This window comes from Apus apus, chromosome 1, assembly GCF_020740795.1.
Source record: "Apus apus isolate bApuApu2 chromosome 1, bApuApu2.pri.cur, whole genome shotgun sequence".
NCBI classification, from domain to species: Eukaryota; Metazoa; Chordata; class Aves; order Apodiformes; family Apodidae; genus Apus; species Apus apus.
The window spans coordinates 96,953,203-96,971,001 of record NC_067282.1 but is presented as its reverse complement, the minus strand read 5'-3'; positions in this window follow the sequence as shown (position 1 = coordinate 96,971,001).

Genomic DNA, 17,799 nt, shown 5'->3' with positions numbered 1-17,799 from the left:
CAGAGTCCTAATACTACAAAACATCACAGAGTGTATTTAAAGCACGCGCTGCTACTATCAACCATGAAACCACAGCAAGAGCGGTATTTACTGAAAGAAGCCTGAGGCCCAAGGCTGGTCTTACTGACACTTCTTTTGCTGAGGCTGAAACTCCTGTCTTTACCATCAGTATCCATCAGAGATCTTTTTTTCCTCCATACTTTTTCCCCTCATTTGTACCTATCCCCTCACCACAGTAACCCTGGTCCCTGTCCTCTCACATTCAGTGAGATGTTTGGTTCCTCTGGACCTCAGCAGCAGCAATGCTGAAGAAACAGAAGAGACATTCTCCCCACTGGAGGTGCAGGTGCCCAGAATTCAGAGGCCAGTACATTCTGGAGCAAGCAACTTCAAATAACCTGCTGCTGTGCTAATTGGAGAAGCAGAGACTTTGGGGAACTTGGCAAAGTTTCTACTGTGCATGGGCAAATATGAGTCTTTAGACATTCATAATTTTGCTTGGGGAGGATAATAAGAAGGGTTGAGTCTTCTTAAGCCTTGGAGTGAGAACCAAGTCCCAGTTTCAGATAGGTTCCACAAGCAGTGTTCAATAAGTCTGACAATGAACTTAATCCATTCATGTACATGGTGTGTAGTCACTGAGACAAGACTCTCTTGCATGTGTGATGCAAAGCCATATTCTACACCCGTGGAATACAGCAGGTGCCTCAGACATGCTGTACTTGCATCATGGTGTCAGAGCTTTGAGCACCCGTAACATGACATTGGGGGTAAATCTGAAAGGAACAAAGAAACTCTCTGCCAGTAGGGCAGCACCTGTATTATTAAAACCTGGTTCTAGAGGACTGTGTTTTCAGTTAAAATATATGGGGTTATTTTTTTTCCTTTTCTGGCCTTGCTTTTTTGGGTTTTGGGGTGGTTTGGGGTTTTCGTGTGTGTCCAAAACATTCAAGCTGAGGCAAACATCCAGCTAATCCTTGTTTGTTTGTTTCCCTTGTTTATAGATTTGCCAAGCTTTGACTACTTGAAAGACAGTTTCTGTCCTGGGTGTCACCTTTTTTTTTCTTTTTCAGTTGTTAGGGGGGTTTTTGTTGTTTTGTTTTTTAAAGGGGAAGGAATAGGCAGAAGTTTAGGTTATTTTGGAAGGGGTAGTATTTCAGTTGGGAAATCTATAAGCAACTGCAAACAAAAGTTCAGAATTCTGAAAACAGCATAAAAAAATTTCTAGCAGAGATTTTAATAAGAAAAATCTTTTAGTTGTCTTTGTACTGTTGCTTTTCAGGGTGGTGAAATCAGCATATAATAAATTATAGTCAATATTCCCACTCTTCTGTCATTAATTTTTTATCCAAACCCCACATGGTCATAAGCATCTACTTCTTAGACAAAGAGACAACAATATACATTTCTTTATAGGCAACAGACAAGTGTCACTGGATGTGTTCCACAATAGAAACAAAAAAAAACCCCAAACCTGCTTATTCATATAAAACTATAAACAATTTTGCCTATATATCACCTAGAATTAATAGTGATTTTTATTACATCAATGTAGATATTTCAATTCTAAATAACTGCAGCATCAAAATAATTATTTTATTTTATTGATACTTTGATTCTTTTCCTTCCCTTAATGGCCTCACAAGACAAATTACATCTTTTGAATTATGATTATGTGACATTTCAACTGGAGACTATTGGAAAATGTATTTTCTTTCATGCTATATAAGCAAAAAAATGATTTTGCTAAACTTCTATGTTGAAACAAAGTACACAGTGCAAAAGGTTTTTTTAAAAATTATTAAAAAGGGAGATTAAAAAGGTTACTCAACTACAACCTTAGCTAATATAGTTCAGTGTAGCAAGCATTATAATCTGGTAAATGTGCAGAGTTGAGGTAAAATGAGCAGCTATATAAGCTGGTTTTGGATTACATTTATGCAACTGAATAAAAAAGTTTTCATTCAGGCTGCACTGTAATATTATGCCAGGTTTGACCATACATCCAAAAGGAGAGAAGTTTTGAGTATACAAATGGAGGAAAATAAGTTTTCTTTTTCTCATCTGAAGGTCACGCTCCCTCTTGCATTACTACCTCCCATATTTGCACTCTTTTCTTTCCTGTTTCTCACAGTGGCAGCAGCCACCTGAAAAAGCAAATTATTTTGGAGAATTTATGGACAATTTCCTTTTCCTTTTGGAGAAGAATTTTGAAGTGGCCTCTTCTTCTACAAGGAGTTAGCCTTTCTTCCACCATGCGCTCGCTCTTTCTTCTTCTCTTGCTTTCTAAATTAATTCTCTCCCTCTGCTCAGTGATGTGCCTTTGTAGCTAGCAGCTGTCCCAGTGATCACCAGCAGAACCATCAGACACCAGCATGCCTTCCCTGCAGAGGGCTGGTGTTAGGTATTTACACACGGGTGACCTACTTCACTGCCTAACTGGTTTTGACACTATTTTCCAGCTATATGGATTAAGATTTTTTCTTCCTGAAGTCATCGGTCTTTCTCCTAACCTTTCATGACTCTGAATCATGTCATAATGGTAAACCTCATGGCCTCTGAATCTTCTCTTTTCTATAGTATTTGCATGTGTAACTACTATACTGGGAACTTAAAACTCATCTAGTTCAGTGTCTGGTTTCCAGCAGCAACCAATAGGGGATGGCCAAGGAAGAGCTCATGAACAAGGTAAGTATTTAGTCTCCAAGCATTCCCAGTTCCAGTAATCAGTGGATTGGAGGCTTCTGCAGTGTAAACAGTGGGTAGTGTTTTCTTATTTAACAGTCCTCATACTTAACAGACTTTATTCTGTTAATTTGATTGAATTTATCTTTCAAACCTTTAGCATATTGCAGTACCTTACAGTATCTTGCAGCAAAGATTTCCACAGCTTAAAATCATGTAGAAAATCCATTTTTTTTAACATGCTTTCTACGAGCTTCATTAATATTCTTAGTACTCATATTGGGAAAATATAGTAACAGTGTCTCCATCGTCATCTTTTCTCTGCCACTAGTGATTTTGAAGACCTCTGTCATATCTCTCCTCAGTCATCTTTTTCAGAATTAAGGACCTCACGCAGAACCATTCTGTTTCTTTGGTTATCCTTGTCAAATATTTTCTGAATAATTTCCAGTTCTGTTATGCCCTTTTTGAGATGTGAAGAACAACTGTACAAAGGACTCAATATACAGAGAACTACTGATTGATACTGGGGCAGATGTGTTACAGTGTTCTCTGTTTTATTCTCTGTTCCACTCTTAATAATTCTAAATATTTTATTTCTCTTTCTGAGTAAAAGGGAACATTGTGCTGGCATTTTCAGAGAAATGTTTATCATAACCCAAAGATCTCATTTGTGAGTGGAAAACCAGCTCACAGCCCATCACTGTATGTACATTCCCCATGTGCACTACACAAAACTACATCAAATTTTAGCTACTGTTTTATTATCCAGTCACTCAGTCTTGTAAGGTCTTTCTTAATTGCTTCAGTCAGCCCTTCAGCTGCATCACAATTTGTCCTCTAACTTTTCTTTACCTGACTAGCTTAATATCATTAACAATCTGTGATATCTCACTGCTCACCCTCTTTTTCCAGATCATTTATGAATACATTAAGCAGCACAAGTCACAGCACAGGTCCCTGTGGGCCCCTTTTGTGAGCTCCCTCTTCTATGAAAACTGACCTTTTATTTCTGTTTTATTTATTTTTTTCTGCCATTTAGCGGTTTGGTGTGTTGGGGTTTTTTTAATTCCTCTTGCTTCTTATTGCATGAACGTACTTTAATTTTTTTTATTATTTTTTTTTTAAATTAAGCTTTGTCTAAGAACCTTATTGCCCATGAAAATCCTGGCAAACCCTTAAACATGAGATCTCCCTTATCCACATATATGTTAGCATTTCCAAAGAATTATGGATAAGCAATGCTTGATATAACTCAACAAAAGTTGTGTTGTCTTCCTGGATATGTCATATTTATTTATGTGTCCAGTGACTGCTCTGTAGGACAGATATTACTTACTTGCACAGCACAGACAACACAAGAGGCTCACTCACATGTAGTTGCCTGTGTCTTCTTCACATTTGCCTTCCCCACCTGGCTAGCAGGGGAAGGGGTTTTAAAATAAGGGTTACAGACTACAGTTAGCACTTCAGCTTTTTGACACCTGAGTTCTCTTAGAACACCTAGATCGAGGCCACTTGGTCCCCATGATGTCTAGCTTATTTCATTTGTTTGTTGTCTAACTTTTTCTGCCCTACACTTACATTTGAAATAGATCTCCTAAATTCTCCACAATGCAAAGTTCTGGCATGGATTTCCGTTAAGTTGTTGCACTGTGAATACAGATACAAGAAGATTCATGTAGTTTTCTCTTCTACAGTCTTGTTTTCTTGGAGTGTTCCTTTTACACCTTAAAATCATAGAACCATAGAATCATCTAGGTTGTCCAACCTTTAACCCTACTCTACCATGTTCACCCCTAAACCATATCCCCAAATACCCCATCTATATGACTTTTAAACACATCCAGGGATGGTGACTCAACTACCTCTCTGGGCAGTATGTTCCAAAGCCTGAGAACCTTTTCCGAGAAAAATAATTCCTAATTTCCAGCCTCAACCTCCACTGGTGTAGCTTTCGGCCATCCCCTCTTGTCCTATCACTGTTTACTTGTGAGAAGAGACCAGCAGCTACCTCACCACAATGTCCTTTCAGGTAGTTGCAGAGAGCAACGAGGTCTCCTTTTCTTTAGACTAAACAGCCCCAGTTCCCTCAGCCACTCCTCATAAGACTTGCTCTCTAGGCCTTCCACCAGCCTAATTGCTCTTCTCTGCACCTGCTCCAGCACCTCAATGTCCTTCTTGTATTGAGCTGCCCAAAACTGAACACCATACTCAAGATGGGGCCTCATCAAGGCCAAGTACAGGGGAAGGATCACTTCCTTAGACCTGCTTACAACACTATTTCTAATACAAGCCGGGATGCCATTGGCCCTCTTGGCCCCCTGGGCACACTGACAGCTCATGTTCAGCTGCTTGTCAATGACCACCCCCAGGTCCCTTTCCTCTGGGCAGCTTTCCAGCCACTGTTCCCCCAGCCTGTAGCGTTGCATGGGGTTGTTGTGGCCCAAGTGCAGGACCTGACACTTGGCCTTGTGGAAGCTCATACAGTTTGCCTCAGCACATCAATCCAGTCTGTCTAAGTCTCTCTGTAGAGCCTTCCTACCCTCAGGCAGATCAACACTCCCACACAACTTGGTGTCATCTGCAAAGTTACTGAGGGTGCATTCTATCTCCTCATCAAGATCGTTGATAAAGATGTTGAACAGAAGTGGTCCCAACACTGAACCCTGAGGAATTCCACTTGTGACCGGCCACCAGCTGGATTTAGCTCCTTTCACCACCACTCTCTGGGCCCAGCTGTTCAGCCAGTGTTTTATCCAACAGAGAGCACACCCATCCAAGCCATGAGCAGACAGTTTTTTCATCAGAATGCTATGGGAGACAGTGTCAAATGCTTTACCAAAGTCCAGGTAGACTACCTGCACAGCCTTTCCCTCATCCACTAGGTGAGTCATCTTGTCAAAGACAGAGATCAGGTTAGTCAAGCAGGACCTGCTTTTCATAAACTCATGCTGATTGGGCCTGATCACCTGGTTGTTCTGTACATGGTGCATAGTGGCACTCAAGATGATCTGCTCCATGACCTTCCCTGGCACTGAGGTCAGACTGACAGGTCTGTAGTTTCCCACATCCTCCTTCCAGCCTTTCTTTTAGCCTCACTACATCTTTGTAGTCCTCATGAGAGACCTGCCCCCTCTTCCAAAGGCCATAAACTCTCCTTTTGTTCCTGAGTTCCAGCCAAAGCTCTCTATTTAGCCAGGCCTGTCTTCTTCCTCGCTGACTTACCTTTCAGCACATGGGGACAGGCTGTTCCTGCCTTTAAGACTTCTTTTTTGAAGTATGCCCAGCCTTCCTGGACTCCATTACCCTTCAGGATTACCTTCCAAGGGATTTTGTCAATCCATCCCCTCAACAGACCAAAGTTTGCCTTCTGGAAGTCCATGGTGGCAGTTGTACTGACCCCCTCTTCTTACTTCCCCAAGAATTGATAACACTATCATTTCATGATCACTATGCCCTAGAAAGCCTCCAACCATTACTTCCCCCACAGGTTCTTTTCTGTTCACAAAGAGCAGTAGCTTCCCTGGTCGGTTTCTTCACCAGATGTCAGAAAGTTATCTTCCACACCTCCGGGACTGTGCTCTCTCTGCTGTACTCTATTTCCAGCAGACATGTGGGAAGTCGAAGTCTCCCATGAGAACAAGGGGTAGCAATCGTGAAACCTCTCCCAGCTGCTTATAAAATTCTTCATCTGCCTCTTCATCCTGGTTGGGTGGTCTATAACAGACTCACACCACGGTATCAGCCTTGTTGCCCTTCCCCCTAATTCTTACCCATAAGGACTCAACTCTCATTAATTTGCAGGCATTCCTGTGTCTCCCTATTAAAGTTGGTAGCTATGACTCTTAGCACTCCAGTCATCTGAGTCATCCCACCACGTTTCCATGATGGCAGCTATATCATAGTTTTCTTGCCACACTATGGCCTCCAGCTCCTCCTGTTTTTTGCCCATGCTGCATGTGCACTGGTGTAGATACACTTCAGCTGGGCTAAGGGTCCTGCTACCGTTCTGGGGGGAGGAGCCCTAGTACCTACCTGACTGTTCTTGCCTGCTTCCAGTTACTAACCTGGCAACGGAGCCTGGTGTTTTTGCTGCCACATGGATCAACATCCCCCCCCTCCACTGAGACAGCAGATTGAAAGGCCCTACCAGCACACCATCCCACAAGCACTGGCACAGGCTCTTCTCCAGTCAGCCCAGCCCCATCCCCTTCAAGTCTAGTTTCAAGACCCTTCTATAAGCCCTGCCAATACACATGTAAGGATCCTTTTTCCCCTTTGAGACTGCTGAATCCCATCTGTTGCCAGTAGACCCGGTGCCATGTAAACCTCCCCATGATCAAAAACCGCAGAATTCTGTCAGTGACACCAGCCTCTAAGCCTGTTTTCCTGTTTCTTTCAGGACACTTCCCTGCCACTGAGGGGATTGACGAAAACACTACATGTGCTCCCGATCCTGCAACTAATCTCCCTAATGACCTGAAGTAATTTTTAATCCTTTTGGACTTCTCTGTAATCTTGTCACTACCAGCTTTGATAACCAAAAGTGGGTAGTAGTTTGAAGGCTGCAGGGAGTCTTCTACTAATATGCCTAACCCAGGCTCCAGGGAGGCAGATTTTGCTGTGGGAAGGATGCAGTCAACATATGGGGCTCTCAGTTCCCCTCGGAAGGGAGTCACCTACCATGATTACTCTCCTTTTTTTTCTGATTCAACTACTCCTAAGGTGTGGGGGTGACTGATTCACCCTGGGTGTCTTCCCAGATGGACCTTTCCCTCCATCCTCACTCATCTAACCCTCAATTTCCAAAGCCCCACACCTGTTGCGCAGTAGTAACTATTGAGGTAAGGGAGGCAGGGAGGAGATTCACCTGCCTTCCCCAGGAAGGACCTGTTTTCAACCCCCCTCATGTCTTCAGTCCTCTCCACCTGCTGGCAAGAGGGCAGGGGATCCTGTGCTTCATGTGGAACCTGCTGCCCGTGCCTCAGGGATGGGAGGGTCTAACTCCACTAGTCTCCTTTCCACCTCCTCCTTTAGCTCAGCCACCAGGCTGAGCAGACCATCCATCCGGTCACATCAAACACCGGTGCTGTCTGTGCCGCCCTCTGTTGCAAGTACCAGGCTCCGGCACTTGCTGCACCCAGAGACCCGCACGGCTGTGCGGGACCTCCGTCGGGATCGCCGCATTCCTCCTGCCAACGGGTTTTAGCCCGACTGGAAACCACAGCTAACACTCTTCTGGGAGGGCGACGACCACACGTTACGTTAGCCTATGGAGCCAAAGGGGCTCTGCGGCCCCCCCGCACCCCCGCCTTGGGCGAAGTGCTTCGCCACTCCCTGCCCGCCGCTCTCGGGCTGCCGGGGGGCTGCACTGGCACATTGCGGGGGGCGGACCCCGCCCCCCCGTGCCCCGCCCAGGCTGAGGCAGCGCCCGGCCCTGCTGCCCCGCAGCGCTCTCTTCCCGCCGCGAGGAGGGGGTCGCCGCTCCCGCCGCTCCTGCCGCACCTCCGCGCTGCCGCCGCGTTCCCTGCCGCGGCATCCGTCCCACCGCGGGGGTCCCTCTGCCTCGGTGACTTCGTCTCGGTGACTCCTTGGTGGTCTACAGGCCCTACCCATTCTGTGGCAAGTCTCATGTTCCTGATAGTTCAGGAAAAGGGCTTAGATTTTGTCGTTTTGTTGTTTTTCTTTTTTTTTTTTCCTCATGTCCTTGCACGTCATTCCTCAAGCTCACTTGTGATCTACCTTATATTAATGTAACAGAATGTATGAACTCATTTGTTTTCTGCATTTCCAATACAGTTTCCCAAGGATACCTTCTTGTTTCTGTTGACCTCCCTTGTTTAGTCACATGCTGGCTTCCTCTTCTCGTATGTCCTGTATGATGTTCTAAAAAGCTCGAATAGCTCATTATTAGCAAGAGATTGAAAACTAGGTTTCTCTTGAATACTAAAGAATAGACCAGAAAGGCCAGAATTTACCTTGCAGGGGTGTTACTTTGCATCTTTCTGACAACAGAAGCTTTCTTCTCCACAATTAAAGGATTCTTTCTTGTCTGACGTGCTTAAGTCGATGCCCGGTCCTGCCCAACAAGCAGCTGAGGATGTGTCTCTACAATGTTGAATGAGACCTAAAAATGAACACTAGTGATGTTTTAAGAAGAATATGTGCTCTGCTGCCTTTGAAAATTATTAGATAACTTTACTCTGTGTATGTACCTGTATGAAAGTTAAAAATAATTTCCATACCATCCCTCACTCCCTTTTAAAATATTGCCTCCAAACATACAGAAGAGTATGTCATTCAAAAAGCATAGTGCCACTGAACATTTGTGATGGTGTCTCATTGCCACCATAGCTACAATATGCCAAAGGAAGAAGCTAATTTAGGGATCAAGTTACATAGTTTTATTTTTACGTGCCAAAAAGAAAACTAAACAAGATCTGTGTACTATCTTAGCTAGCTCCGTATCCAACAATCAGATTAGTATGGTTGTAAATACCCAGTCATTAACATACCTTAAATTTTATGCTCATTTGCATACTTCTTAAAACTAGAGAAACATTAGTAAATAAAAAAATAACATATAAATTGTAACTTTAGACTTGCAGTTTTAAAAGCTATTTATATCACATTAAAATGTAAAAAGCTGAGAATATTGATATGTGACTGATATAACTTTCTTTCTCAGTCCCAAATCAATGTTTTTTTAAAAAAATATATATTAAAAAGTTCCGTTACATTCAAGTCTCCTTTGAGGCCACTACAAAATTTGGCATATCTAAGCTTGTTGATAATACAAGCTGATGTAAAATGTGAGGTTTCTGTTGCATTATTAGCAAGTCCATACGCTTGTTTCCTAGGAACACATGGCATTTTCTACTCCTCTAAGTGGCTGCTCTGACCTAAGCACTGGGCTTAATGACCAAAGGAATAAAAAAATTAACAAGATAAATCAAACTAGTGAGTTGATTGATCAAAGGTTGTGCTATCTATATAAGGCTTGTAATAAAAAAACAGCATGGAGAGTTACAGAGTATCCAACTCCCAGATAATATTTGGGCAACACTTTTTTTGTTTAATATGAATGGACGTTTTCAATATCTATAAAAATATCAATTTATTTTTCAAGTGCCATCAGCACTCAAAGAGTTAGTCAATTTTACACGTTAAATATGTGAGATTATTTTCGTATTATTTTAACATTATTTTAGACAAAACCTTTTTTTTTTTTGACACTGCCTACTTCCATGTATGGCTGCTAGCAGATTATGCAAGTTTTGGTAGGAGTGTGTAACTTACTTTTTGCTGGTTTTATTCTACATACTTGTATCACCCGATAGACTGACAACTTATCAGACAGTTCCTTTAGATCAATTAAGTCTCACCAGAAGTCTGCAAATTTTACTGTTTCTTTTAAGAACTTACTTTTTTGCAACATTTTTAAAGATACCACCTTGCACATCATCATACAGAATCTCACAACACCCATTATTAACCTTTTGCACTACCGTTTATTTCTATAGTTTTCTGATTTTAAAGTACCTCTTATTTGGGCCAGACTCTTTCAATAATTGTTTTTAAGGTCTAAATCACTTGTTTTGTTTTATTCGCTGTTGATTGTCATCCCCTACATGTTTCATAATGTTATTTTCCATATTTGCTAATCCCTTTAAGAGGGAAGTAAAGCTCAGTGCAATTTTCAGTCAGTTCAAGCTCTTTTTAAGTTATCTAATCACAGGATCATAGAATGTCTTGGGTTGGAAGGATCCTATAAAGGTCATCTAGTCCAACCCCCCTACAATAAGCAGGGACATCTCCAACTGGACCAGATTGTTCAGAGCCCCACCAAGCCTGATCCTGAATATCTCCAGGGACGGGGCCTCCACAACCTCTCTAGGCAACCCATTCCAGTGACCCACCACCCTCATATTAAACAACTTTTTCCTAATGTCCAAACTAAATCTACCCTTCTCTAGCTTGAAAGTCCTTATAGTTAAATGCCCTAGTGAACAGGTCCTCCCCAGCCTTCTTACAGGCCCCTTTCAGGTATTGGAAGGTCGCTATAAGGTCTCCCTGTAGTCTTCTCAATCCCGACTCCCTCAACCTCTCTTCATAAGAGAGGTGCACCAGCCCACTGGTTGTTTTTGTTGCCTTCCTCTGGATGCACTCCCAACAGGTCCACATCCTTCTTGTGTTGGGGGCTCCAGAGCTGGACACAGTACTCCAAGTTAGGTCTCACCAGGGCCACACTTCTTTTGATGCAGCCCAGGATGCCTTCTGGAGTACAGTTGCACATTGGTGGCTCATGTTCAGCTTTTGATCCACTAGTACCTCCAGATCTTTTTCCACAGGGCAGCTCTCTAGCATGTCTTCCCCCAGCCTCTGTTGATATCTCTGGTTGCTCCAGCTCAGCTGCAGTACCCTGCACGTGGCCTTGTTGAACCTCATGATGTTCACCTGGGCCCACTTCCCCAGCTTGTCCAGGTCTCTCTGGCTGGCATCCCATCCCTCTGGCATATCGACTGCACCACCCAGCTTGGTGTCATCGGCAAACTTGCTGAGGGTGCTCTCAGTGCCACTGTCAGTATTGTTAATGAAGATATTAAAAAACACTGGTCCCAGTATGGACCCCTGAGGGACACCACTTGTCACCATTTTCCATCTGGTTATCAAGCCACTGACCACTACCATCTGGATGTGACCATCCAGTCAATTCCTTATCCACTGAACAGTCCACCCATCAAATACATATCTCTCCAGCTTGGAGAGAAGGATGTTGTGGAGGACCATGTCAAAGGCCTTCCAGAAATCCAGACAGATGACATCTGTAGGTCTTCCCTTGTCCACTGATGCAGTCACTCCATTGTAGAAAGCCACGAGGTTGGTGTCACGGTCCACTCCTTGGTGGACACATGATGGTTCATTTCAGCTGTGATCCCAAAGTGCAAAAACAAAATGGCAACCAGGCCAAGGAGTTATCAACACACAATGACTTTATTGGTCTTGCCCATAAAGCGGCATGCAATAGAAAGGAAGAAAAATAGGAAAGATGAGGTAAAAAGGAGGGGGAAAAAGGATAATAGGTACCACCACGGGTCCAAAGGTGTCCCTATGGTCCCGAATCCAGCAGGTGTTCTGCTGCTTCGATCGTTGTGATCTCTTGGTGGGGAGGATCTTTGAAGTTTGGAACTAAGGAACCATCTTTTATCCTGGGTAGCACACCTTGCTCCTCCTTGGACCTTCCTCCACTCCACCTCTGTCTCGTGGAAATCTCCACCTGTCTGGAGTGAGGCTTCCACACATGCCCAGAGAGGAGTGTCTGAGGCATGGCCAGCTTTGGAGGCAGGTAGCTTCTTACCAGGAGGTGTGGTTTTGTATTATAATAACATTATAATGAGGAAAGTTCAACTGAGTCTTCATTGGTGTTGGCACAGAAAGCGCAATCCATCTTCCTCATCAGCAGTTCTTGGCTTTGTTGCTCCAGTAGAATAGACCCGTACTAGTTACTGGCACTGTCCGTACCTCAGTCCATTCTCCATGGTTTCTGCATCTGCAAGCCAGTTCAGCAAGTCACTGCAAACTCATGTCAAGATGTTAGTCCAGATTTTGGGGTCTAGTCACTGATGACAATGTTGAGACAATACTGATCTTATGATCGACTCTTACAGTGGGTCAGGCAGGATTTGCCGCTAGTAAAGCCGTGCTGGCATGTACCTTAGCATGTCTTCTAGGAGGATCTGTTCCATGATCTTCCCAAGCACAGAGGTGAGGCTGACATGTCGGTAGTTCCCAGGGTCCTCCTTTCTACCCTTTTAAAAAATGGGCATCATGTTTCTTACCTTCCTATCACCATTTTCTGCTTTTTCAACACCCTAGCTTCCAGCACTACTTTGTTGCCCGGCACAAATAAATTAAGTATCCCTAAATCTCCTGTGACACATCAGTTTGCAGTGTTTTTACCCTCGTTAGAAGAGTCCTCATCATGCTGCCACTGAAGTAAACATTAAAAGCTCTCTAGGTTTCAATAGCACTAGATCTAGTCCTTGTTCTTTTTACTTTCTGGTGGCTGAATATGGCCCTCTAATTAACCTGGACAAAGAATCTACATCTGCATTCTTCTACTATATTTATGTCTCTTGTTTGCATGTCTTTGAACATTTACTTTTATTGTACTTCTCTTAATTTTAACATGACTACTATCTGGCTTCCTTTAGATCTTCCATACGGATTTTTTCCCAGCTTAGTTTCATCTTGACTAGCTTTTTCTACCTTGACGTTTGAACAAGCAGATATATTTTTTTTTCTTCTGTAGCCTTTTCTTGTTTTCATACATGTGTTCTTTTAAGTCTGATATATTTTAAAGGATAAGTTTTAAAGACAAATTTATGTACAATGGGAAATGTTTTAGAAAACATGGATAAGATTTAGTGTTACAAGATTTAATGTGTATGCAGCCCCTCTATGTGGCACAGAGATTTTAATTTCTTTTTTATTATCTACCTAATTTCTGAGGCACTCAGAAGCACTACCACTTATGTGTTACAGTGCTGGGATTTGGTATGATTTCTCCACCAAAGGTAATGAATTTCAATATGCATCCTATTTTGAATGTATCAGTTACAGTCATTTCTTCACCTAATTCCTTTGTGTTACTTAAGAGTAAAGAATAGTCTTTCCACAGAGGTGTTGTAAAAAAAAACCTTTCAGCTTCTCAAACACATGTTTATATAAACCATACAGTGCTCTAAAAATTGTCCAATACATGAACAAAATTTGAAATTACTGTTTTATTAAACTTAATAATCTCTGATCTCTTTCATTAGTATATACTCCATATTCTTCTAGTAGCAAGTAGTGAACTTTCAAGCACTTTTCTGTTGTTGTGACTTTGTTACCTGTACAACTTCTCCCATTAAATTCCTTAAGTACACCACTGTTCCCCAAGCAAAGACTATTGAACTATTAAAAAAGGAGGAAAACAACTCCATTTTGACATCCCCATGGACTTTTACCCAATTTGCACAGACTAAATTTTGCTTATTCTAAGTTATTAATGCTATTATTCTGTACCAATTCATGCATAAGTATCAGCTCTAAGTTGAGGCAAATACAGAAGTCTGATTATTCTAAACAACTTACACATTCATTTGTTTTTTAAATAGTGTCCCAAAGACAATCAGTTATATCTGGAAAACAAATGTATGTATCATACTGTTCAAGTTAATGCAGTATTTCCATTTGGTTTCACTTAAGTTCATCTGTTACCAGAGTTATTCTAGTTCAGTTCTGGTTTAGGCTCAGAAAAACTAGAAAGAAAAAAATAAAATTAAAAAATGACTGAACTTCAAAGTCAAGATTGGGTTTGGCCAACTCCACAAGTAGAATGATATACAAGATTAATTCAAACAAAAGTATGCCCTTTTAGTCTAGTTCTTCATGATAAATCCAAGAATAAACAGAATATATTTATTTAATATTATTCTTGTAGTTGAATACAGCACTGCATGAACCAACGACAGTAACAATTATGTAAATTAAGTAATAAAGAGCTGTCATATCATAGTAACTACTATGTTTCTAAGGGAATTCGGATCTCCTAAATAAATCTATGTTAAAATAAAACAGAACAACCAAAAACCAAACAGAAGAAGGGGGGAATAAAAGAACTGCTTTAAGGGAGAGAAATATTCCATACAATTTAGTCATTAAAGTACATATACAGAGAGAGCACTGGAAGATTGCAGAGTACCTTTAATGTTGTAATTATCTACCCTGTGATTCTTTAACTTTGGGATCTAACTAGAACCTACAAATTCCTAAAAACTGAAGAAAGCAACTAGAATATCTCCCAAATTCCCCTAAACAGCACAGCAGTGATCCACACAGACATCACCTGTTGGGAACATCTTAACCCCCATCACAGGCCACTGCTACAATTGCCTCAGAGCAATACAAACTGTTGCCCTGGGCCTGCCCTAGAGGCCATAAGCCACATGTTTTGCTCCAGTCCTCACAGGTAGTGGCTATCAACGCAGGCAGGGTGGCCAGTAAGCTGCCTTCCCAACTCCAGCATGTGGGCAACAGTGTTTCCTCAAGAAGCCTCTTATCCCCTTTTTCCTTTTTATTGCTTCTGCACCTTCACCCTCAAGTGTGGCTGGTGCAAACAAAAGGCAGTTGTGACTTTTTGAAGGACCTCCCGTTGGCCAAATGAAGCCTAAAAATTTCATTCTCATCATTTGTCCAAATTTGGAGTAGATTTTTCAAGAGGATAGAAGCAGCACTGTCCTGACAATGAGAGGACTCACTGCCAAATTTCAAGCATTTGCCTTCAAACTTGAACTGTTTAGCTGATTTTGCTGAAACCTCCCAAAATGACTCAGTATGAAGTGGATACTCGGTAAAGAAATTTTTTAACTTGGATAAATCAAAATAAATCAGTTCCTATGAATGGTTCTAGTTAGACCTGTAGCTAGTAACCTGACAGAAACAAATAAAACAAGAGATGATCTCTTGGTGATCCATGATCTTCTCCTCCAAGAGCTGGATTTTACTCTGACAGACCTTCTTTTTTAACATCTTGGGATAAAAGTGGTTAAAGAGAAATAAGAGTAAAAATCAGTGTCAGATGTTGGCAAGCTGAACTGAAGAGATGAGGTTGGTATTTGACTAGGGCATCTCTAGCTGTTGTAACTAGCATCAACTTGGACTAGACATTTAGAAACTCTGATGGCCGCATCTGCAAACCTCTTTATTTTAGCCAGCAGCGTCACTAGTCCACCAGAACATAACTTGCGTCAGAGCTTATGGTCATGAAGGAGATACCCAGTGCTGGCAAAAAAACCCAACAAACTTGCCATGAGAGTGTTAAACCGCAGATGCAGAGACTGTATTTGGACACCACACTCATTGGGAGCCAAGGATGCTCCAGAGCAGTTTGTTTGTGATCTGTGTTGCTAGGCAGATGGGCAGTTACAGCTTGTAGCAATGGGAGCTTTTTCTGGACATGAGACTTCAGTTCCTAGAAATCAGTAACTGAAGTACCTTTAAAAAGTTTCCTAAGAGGGGTAAACACTGGACTGTGAAAGTGATGGCAGAAAAATCTACATACTCAGAAGACAACTATATTATCTAGGCTAACATGTTTTTCTTTAGTGTTCTCCTTTGTTGGGGTGAAAAAAAAAAAAAATTTCCCTCTTTAGCTGCCTCACAGTAAGTAAAAACAGTAACCAGGTATATGACACATGGTACTAATATTCAGTAATCAAAGTTAAGCACTCCTCTTTACATTGCCCAGTTTTGCCCTCTCTTCTCTGAACAAACACTGCAGAATGTGGAATGACTTGAGATACCTCACTTATTTTCCCAGAACAAAAGATGCTCCTCATTACTGTCTTTTGCCAAGCTTTTTGTAAGCGCTCAAGCAGGAAGGGGGGCACAGTGATGAGGTGGCCTTCAGTACTGAAGCGTGTGTAGAGGCAGGGAGGAACAGGATAGAACCATCTTCTCAGCTTCACATAGCCAAGAGGATTGGATGCAGCCTTGGAGTGCTGCAGATGGCTTCATGTAAGCAGTGAGCGCTCCCCTCCTGTCACTTCTAGAGGCCCTGCATGCTCAGGAATGGTCTCTCTGCACACTGTTGCTAGGGCATGGAACTCCCACCACTGATAGAGACTGTATTTTTTTTTTTTAGTTATGTGAGGCTTAAGAAAATTTATCTTTAGATTGCTACTTCTAAATACCAATCTTTAAAATAAACACAATAAAATTAAAATACAGAGAACTTCAGAGTACTTGAAAGACATTCATTCTATAATTTCATCTAGATACATTTTCATTCACTGTTTTCATGGAGAACCATAATAAAAATGCTATCAGAGTAGTCTTCAAGCTCCTATCAAGAGAACCAGCTCTAGCAATCAGGCTTTAAAGATCTGTAACGCCACCAATGAACCAATCCCCCAATGTCTTGGACCATCTAAAGACTTCTCAGAAGACAGCATTCCACAGACAGATTTGCCTTGACCCTTCAGCTGTGCACTTTATGCACGTTTGTTAGAGTAGGGCCAGCTTACAGTAGCTGCACAGTCCACTGCCAGATTTTTTTGTTCAGGCTTTCAGTAGTTCTCTTATTTTGACTGCTGGTATTCAAAAACCTAGAACTCTATCACAATCCCTGGCTCCCTCACCAAGCGATAGTTGAAAGAGTGAATTGAAGAACTCCCACCTTTTCAAATGAGCTAGGAATGGTGTTGCCAGACCCTGAAGCTGGTTTCTGCTTAGAATATCTCAGTGAAATGGCTGCCCTCACTTCTGAACACAGGAAGAAAAATGACTTTAGAAAAGCATTAAAATTCATTACTAGGTTCGTGCTGTACAGATTCCTTTTGGGATTGCTCTGGGGATACTGCTGGTGGGGCAACTTCTGGCCCCACTGAAATCCCAAGAACTACCTATCTGTGCTGCACAGCTGCAAGAGACTGAAGCATTTCCCAGCGCCAAAACGTGACCGCACACGTTAGCCGTTCACCTGCCGCGCTTTCCAGACAAGGTGCTTTCCGTGCCTCAGGTGGTTTTTTTTCAGGACAGGTTTTTCTCCCCGCACGTTTTACGAGGCACCGCCCTCTCAAGCGGATCAAGCAGGCTGCCGACGAGCTTCTCTCAGCAGAGCGGCCGGGACGCCCGCTGCGGCGCGCTCTCCTCAACCGCACGTTAACGGCCGAGCCAGACCAACGGCCCCGCGCGCGCCCCCAGAGCCCCGCCCGCTGCCGCTGCCGCTCCCGCCCCGAGCTCGGCCGCGCGTGCCCCGCCCCGCCCCGCCCTCCCGCCGCCGCCGCCGCCGCCGCCGCCGCCGCCTACACGTCCCGTCAGGCCGCGCGGCGGCCCCTCGGGCTCGGAGCGCCCGGCCGGCTCGCCAAGCACCTCCCTCGGGAGCCGTAGTGCCCGCGTCACCGGCTGCTCGGCCCCACCGCCCTTCGCCCCCACGGCGGCGGCAGAAAGGCGCCGACGTGCCCGGCGGGAAGTCGTCCGTGTGTCTCCTCACCACCCCCCCCCACCCCAGACCCCCCCTCCCCTCCGGTTGCTATGACTACCAGGAAGCGGGCGGAGCCGACC